This window comes from Belonocnema kinseyi, chromosome 5 (genome assembly GCF_010883055.1).
Source record: "Belonocnema kinseyi isolate 2016_QV_RU_SX_M_011 chromosome 5, B_treatae_v1, whole genome shotgun sequence".
Classification (NCBI taxonomy): Eukaryota; Metazoa; Arthropoda; class Insecta; order Hymenoptera; family Cynipidae; genus Belonocnema; species Belonocnema kinseyi.
The window spans coordinates 33441089-33448897 of NC_046661.1; the positions used below are offsets into that span (position 1 = coordinate 33441089).

The window sequence follows — 7809 nt, forward strand, 5'->3', positions numbered from 1 at the left end:
TTCTGATTAATATAAAATTACGCGAGAAAATACAACATCACACATTAAATTAATATTTTGAAGAAATTTTTTCACAAAAACAGTTTTACCACAACCCGTTGGACCAGAAATTATAGACGTAAATGGATGTTTCCACCTTAGATCCATGTTGAAGAATAAAGAAATTAAACAGTGTCATTCCCTTTTATCTGATTTTTTATTGTCTTAATCCGTCATTTGACCCAATAATCGATGGAGTTGCTGATGGAGTTGCTCAGCCCATTGATGCTGCTGCAACTGTTGCTCTATCAATTGCTGCTCATGCATCTGCTGGTGAATTCGCAGTTGAGAGCCACGTCCACTTCCTTCTCCCCCCTTCATTTTCCTCCTCATACCCCCCCCCTCCTCCAAGCCCTTCACGTCAATGACTCCCCCTTTTTAAATTTCATTTCATTATGAATTTTTTTTCCTGGACATGATTTTGTTCATCAATGGACACTGGAAAGAAAAAAATGCATTACTATTCGTATGATTGTATTACAATTTACTAAATAAACTTTTAATGTTCTATTAAAAAGAACATATTTTTGTAAATTATTCACAGGGAAATGTTATTTCATATGTTAATCATCACCGTTAAAATTTTTTATATAATTTGTAATTAATTATTTCAGTTTCATTTATTACTTTTGAATATGATTTGCATTTGTAAACTCTATATAATAAGAATTGAGCTTAAACAAATTACAATGATGAAAATTATTTTATAATTTTACACCTTTTAATCTTCAAAGATATTAAAAAAAACATACTTATATTTTAATAAAAATATAATATCAATCTGAATAAATCAGCTCGTATCAAATCAAAAAAAATTATGAACTCTAATTAATAGATTTCAATTATAGTAATGAGAAAAGTTGAATCAAAAAAACATTTTTCAAAATATATTAAAAAAGATTTAAAAAGTTTTTAAATATGCATTTTTTTTAATCTATGCATCGCTTTTCGGGTTATACTATTTTGACTACGTACAAAAGTAAAAATATATTAATCATCCGATTATTTACACTATACATACTCAAAGAAGATAAGTTTTTTACGTAAAAAGTTTCAAATGTTTAACGGTATATGACATTTACACAAATCCTATTTTACCGACCTTTTTTTATCATGCCTATACCACACGAAATGAGATATAGAGCTGAAAGTTAAGGAAGATAAAGAAACGTGATTGAGGAACGTCTATGTATCAATACATTTTCACAGATACATATAAACTTCCAAACATTATTTTTCCCTAATTGTACCAATTTATTGGTAAGTGAACGTTCCTTAGGGAATTTTATTGATTTCTAAAAAAAAACCTTCATACTACGTTTCACTTTTGCCTTTAATAACGATAGAAATGATGATGCTTACAAGCATTGGAAATTGAAAAAATGTAATTAAATTCAATTTAACATTGTCTAAAAATTATGATTTAATTATTATTAATTATTGTTTGACATTTCTTTTATTTATTTATTAGTTATTCAAAAAAAAAAATATTTTCAAAAATTTTCAAAATTTATTTGTTCTTAATTGTGAAATTGTATTAGTACGTAAACGTTCATTAGATCATTTTCGTTATACCCCAACACTTTTAACTCGATATCTCATTTCATTTGGAATTGGTATGATAAATAAAAAATGTCGGTAAAGTACGTACTGACATTATTGAATGATAGTAGTTTTAGTTAAAATCACACCAAATTATTGTTAAAAATTATCAATAATAATAATAATAATATATAATAATAAATAATTGTTCAAACTTAATAGGTATGGTAAATGAAAAAATGTCGGTGAAGTAGGAATCGGATAAGAAACTCATACCCTTCTAGTATTTTTTTTTAATTTTGGCACACATTACTATATTTAATAAAAGTGGGACGATGGTCGTGAGGGCTAAAGCGTAGGCTTTGGACCCACTCCTTCGGCTTGCGGGTTCGATTCCCGCCTCGCACTCTGGAAGAGTCTCGGTGGCCCATGCGGTGAACACTAGCCTAGCAAGGGAGTTGTTCATCTCCGGAGAGTCGTGGGACCGGTACCTCTAGAGAAAAAGGTTTTCTCTAAGTACTTAAGGCTGTTGCTCTTGGTGGTTCGGAACCCACCTTAAACTGTAGGTCCCCCTTCCACCACCAAGTAAGTGTGTAAAGGAATAGAGAAGGTGTAAGAAAAATGTAAACCCTTAGGGGACACATTAGAAGCTTCCACTACTACTACAACTATATTTAATATTATTCTAAGTATAATGTTAATAAACAATGAAAATGATAATTATTATTATAAGTTTTAATATTAAAATTTATTTTTTCATTTATTTCCAATATTTAATATTTTGTTAATATATTAAATACATATTAAATATTATATATTAATATTAATATTAAAAATTGAGAAAATATTAAATTAAATTTAATAAACACTAGAACACCCGCGCGCGGAGTTCTAGTTCAGTTTTCAATACAGGTCATACAATTGAGCTTATTTCAAATTTCGTAATTGAATTACTAATATATTCTGACTTTTAGATGATTTTCATGTATTTATATTATTTTCAGAGATTTTTAGTGATTGTATGAAAACATTTATCCTGTTTATGAATTTTATTTTCAAATTTTATTTTTATCGACAGTCATTTTTATTTTTTTATTTAGAGTGTATATAGACATATATAATATATTTTTTCGGAGGTTTTTTAATGCAAATTTTGGAAAAATATATAACATTTTTTGGATGCAAAATGAAATTCAATCAAAAATTCACAGAAAATTCTTTTTTGTAATTCAGACGCTGCGTTTCTGACAGCAATTGCAGCTATTTGGTTCAAAGATTTACATATCCAGCGCGTGATTCCTTTCAGCGATTTTGGTTTCTAAACATCATGAAAAAATTAAAATAATGATGAAACTCACTTTTATTTGAAATTCTTAGAGCACTTTCAGGCTAACCGAAATCATATGTTTGAAATTTTGGCTGGATATGGAAAAAAACTTTTCTTCAATCCTTGAAAAAATAATGTTTTGAGCATTTTTGAGTATAAGAAATTATATTTTATACACGGAACATTAATCTAGACGATTATATTGCTTAACATAATATATAATTTTTACATATAAATTTATATGTATGAGATAAAAGAAAAAATTTGTTCATTTTATGAATATGAGAGATGAAAAATATGCGATAGATAAATACCAAACATACAATTTCGTGTGGCCTGAAAGTTAGAGTTCTGAGACGGTTATATTACTTTGAGAACGTTAAAGAAAATGAGAATATCAACAAGAATATAATCGAGAAATAAATTCTCTGAGAATTTCAGAATTTGTTTTAATTAATAGAAAATCAGATTTTTTCGTTAATTTTTCAGTTGAAAATTCAACTCTGTTTTTGAAAGTTTGTCTTTTTTATTTTAAAGTTTACTTGCTTTAGCAGAAATTAAATTTTTTTTTTGATAATAATGCAAATGTTTGGTTAAAAATTAAGCTATTATACTATTTTCTTGAATACTTAGCTATTACGTAGAAAATTTACTTTTTGTTTGAAATTTATATTTTGGTGTTGAAAAATGAACTAAAATATTTTCTGAATGAAAGTTCCACTTGTAAAAAGAATTTGTTTTTTATTATAAATTTATCTGTTTTAGTAAAAAAATCGATATTTTTTGGATTAAAATGCAACTATTTGGCAGAGAATTTAATTATTTTGTTAGAAATTCGTCTTTCCGGTTGAAAAAATTCGTCCTTTTGGATTGAGAATTCGGTTTTTTTCGTAGAAACTTATTTTTTTGTTACAAAAATTCAATTTTTGATGTTACTGAGTTAACTGGAATCTTTTTTTTTATGAAAACTCAACTTTTCTTGTAATAAAAAACTCTTTGGCTTTAGGATAAATTTCATATTTTTGATCAAAATGCAACTGTTTGCTAGAGAATTCCACAATTTTGTTAAAAATTCATGCTTTTCGGTTAAATATTCGTCTTTTGGATTGAAAATTCAATTTTTTGCGTAGAAACTAATTTTTTGTTACAAAAATTCAATTTTTGATGGTACTGAGTTAATTGAAATATTTTTTTGGGTGAAAACTCAACTTTTTTGTAATAAAAAACTCTTCGGCTTTGAGATAAATTCCATATTTTTTAATAAAAATGCAACTATTTGCCATAGAATTTCACAATTTTGTTAAAAAGTCATGCTTTTCGGTTAAAAATTCGTCTTTAGATTGAAAATTCAATTTTTTTTTGTAAGAAATTTTTTTCTTTTTAAAAAATTCATAGTTTTATCGTGAAAACTCGACTAAAATCTTTTTCATAAGAAAATTTGACTATTTTTTTTCAAATTTATCTTTTTGATTTAAAACTTCATCTGTTATAAAAGAAAATTTTTTTGTATGAAAATGCAACTGTTTGGTTAAAAAAACGTTCTTCTTTGCTTGATAATTCAACTAATTTGTTATAAACATTTGGTTGAATCGCTTTGTTAAGAAATTACTTTTTTTCTAACATATTTATAATTTAAATTTAAAAGTTATATCGCTGGTTAAAAGTTTAATTATCTTGTTATAGATTAATTTTTTTTAATTGAAAATTCAACAACTTGGGTCAAAGTTAAAATACATCATGAAATTTTTTTATCGAAGGCTTATGCCTGGTTAAAAATGTAACTGTTAAGTGGAAAATACCTTTTTTTGTAAAAAAATTATTTTTTAGTTTGGAATTTCATTTTTTTTGCGTAAAAATGCATCAGTTTCGTGGAAAATTAATTTTTTGTTGAGCAGTCATATTTTTGTTTAGAAATTGAATTTTTGTAAAGAAAATTTGTCTTCGATATCGTGTACAATCGATCTTTCTTTATCCTAAAGATGGCGCATCATGATGTACATATATATAGGACAGAGTCTATCGTACCAAAAAGCGGCCATCTTGAATATTGTATTTAGTTCATAAGCCATATGATGAATAATATTTTGCTTAGTGAAAAGCAAATAAGCTTTCAACAACGTTGTTGAAAATATTATTGTTTTATATGAGTGAGTAACATTTTGTAAAGAATATTTCAACACTTTACAGTCGAAAATTTAAAAGACTAAGGTTATAGATACAAAAAAAAAATTATTCAAATTTCGTGGCTAATGTACAACTACAGCTCAGTTTACTCGAGAGCCAATCAGCTCGCGAGTAAGTTATCTCATTCAGCTAACTTCTCAGAGTACACATCAATTTTTATATAAGGGTTTTTTCCAAAATTATTATTTATTAGTTTAAAAAAAAATTTAGTTAAATAATATCAAATTAATATCGAAAATAATCAATAATAATGATATAATGAGGAATAATTGTTAAAACTTAATAGGTATGATAAGTAAAAAAATGTCGGTAAAGTAGGAATCGGATAAATATCTCATACCCTTCTGTTACTTTTAAAAATTTTAGCACATACATTACTATATTTAATATTATTTTAAGTATAATATTAATAAAAAAACATAACAAAAATAATTATAATGATAAATAATTATATATTATTATTATATCATTATAAGTATAATTATTATCATCATAATTTTTGTATTAATATTTAATGTTATATCTATATATTAAATATATATTATATATTCTATATTAATATTAACATTGAAATTTTGGAAAAATATTAAATTAAGTAAAATAAAATTTGTTTTCAAAATTATTGTTTATCTTTTTTTCTTATTATTACTTATTTTTAATCAATTATTTTATTTTTTAGTTGTTTGAAAAAATATATTTGAGTAATATAAAACTAATATTGAAAATTATCAATAATAATAATAATAATAATAATAATATATTATAAACAATAATTGTTAAAACTTACAATTTACATCCTCGCAGTTCTCTGGAACCTCTAACATCTCTTCTCTCATCTGAATCACTTCAGATTCATTCTCGGGATTTGTACTATATGAGATTCTTCCTCTTCATTAGGCTCATCGAACACAGCGTAACCTATCCCCTGCATATCGGGGGAATATACGCCGTGGCCTGCTTGTACCTCCTCTGCCAATTCTATTGTGCTGGCCTCCGAATCAGCATCTGATTCATCCGATGACGATGAACAGGATGGTGTGGCATGATGGCTCCCCTCCATGGAGTCATCTGAAAGAATTGGCTCATACTCATCGATCCTGTTATCCTGATTAAAGTTGCGGGCTGCACAATACAAAAAAATTATTTATAAGAAAAAAAACAATTTTCACTACACTTCACTTGATTATTCTTACGCGTAAATACCTACCGTTTATTTTACCGAGGATTCTCGCATCCACTTTTTTAAATTTCTTTCTTATACATCTCTGCGCAATACGCAGAGAGTCTCTATTTTCTAGAAAAAGTGCACACTTAGAAACTTTCTTTGCACTACACTTTTTTTAAATATATTGTAATATTTTTAATAATCCCGGTTTTTATTAACTTTTTGGATACAAATTCGAGAACGGTGTGGAGCTCCTGCGAGTGTGACATGATGAAACAATACTGACCATCTACACGACGGTCACTAGTATTTATAGAAGCAGAAAAGCCATCTTTACACCATTACCTACCCTCATTCTTAAGGGAAATTGCAGACCCTTTGCCATCAGTAGAGTTTCCTGGAAACTGTAAAAAAAAACTGTCAATATCGTGAAGACTTACCGAAACGTAAAGTACACCGTATCGCATTTTTTACCTGCCAATTACAGTGATGGGGTTCAAAGTGGTTCGGCTCCAAGTTTTTTTAAAAGGACACACAGAGTTTCACTTTACAAGCCATTGGTATTATTCCATGGTGTGAGGAAGAAAAAATTTACTGCCCAGTATACAAAAAAACCTCCTGTAACTTTAAAACTCAAACATCGCAGCAGAAAAGACGGATTGGGGTAATGTTTGACTAAACAATGTAAACTCTTACATCTTTTAAATATTCGTCGCGCATAACAATATATAAAATTGGTTTCGGGAATCACAGAATGGACATGGAAAAAGAGTTAGGAGCAATATTTCTTCCGGCAAAAGTAGATGTTGACATTGTAAAACCTGACAACTGTCACAGAACTAAATTGAAAAAAAAGGTTATGGCACTTCCAAACCTTTTAAGTATTAGTTATTAATTTACCACTACGATCTTCTTTTCTTTAATTTATAACTGACACCTGCGATTTTAAAGGAACATTTTTTTCATCCTAGGCATGCTTGATTATTTATTACATTTTTAATTATCCTCTTTTCTGTAACAAGTACATAAATTCACCCTTTTAGTGACAGTTACAAGGCCCCTTTTCACTTAAGAAGAGCAAACATAGGTACTTTACAAAGAATTTAGAAACCATTGTTAAAATTTTTTGAGAGGTTTTCCTGGAATAAATAAAGATCAAAGGACACTATATTATTTTTTACGATTTTTTTGACAGGCTTTTAAAGTTTTCCAATGAGAATTCTCTGGACTAGTGGGAGAAACCGGTTCATCCGGTATGTGTCATCGCCCCAAATGGTGAGGATAGACAAAGGTCCGAGTATGTATAAAAGCGGGTGAGAGCTCTACAAAACATTCAGTCTGGTTTCAAGCTTGAGACCAATCGCCAAAAAATGTATGAGAACAAACCAACTCACGCTGCTACTGCTGATATCCAAGTCAGTGACCCCAGATCTGAAACGAGACGTGGTCAAATACTATGACACGTCTATGTCCGTGTGAATATGGTAAGAGACGATATAAATGCCTGGGTTGCGCGCGCAACCCATTTCTCCTCTTCTGATTTTGAAAACTC

The 7809-nt window shown here is 28.1% G+C and overlaps 1 long non-coding RNA gene across 1 annotated transcript; it reads right to left on the minus strand.

Moving 5' to 3' along the window:
• Nucleotides 1-403: 403 nt before the first annotated feature.
• Nucleotides 404-6642, minus strand: LOC117173319. Its single transcript, XR_004467157.1, has 3 exons — nucleotides 6300-6642; nucleotides 5880-6214; nucleotides 404-477 (listed from the first exon to the last, which is right to left on the minus strand). It is a non-coding gene; the product is annotated as an uncharacterized LOC117173319 (long non-coding RNA).
• Between the last annotated feature and the right edge of the window lie 1167 nt (nucleotides 6643-7809).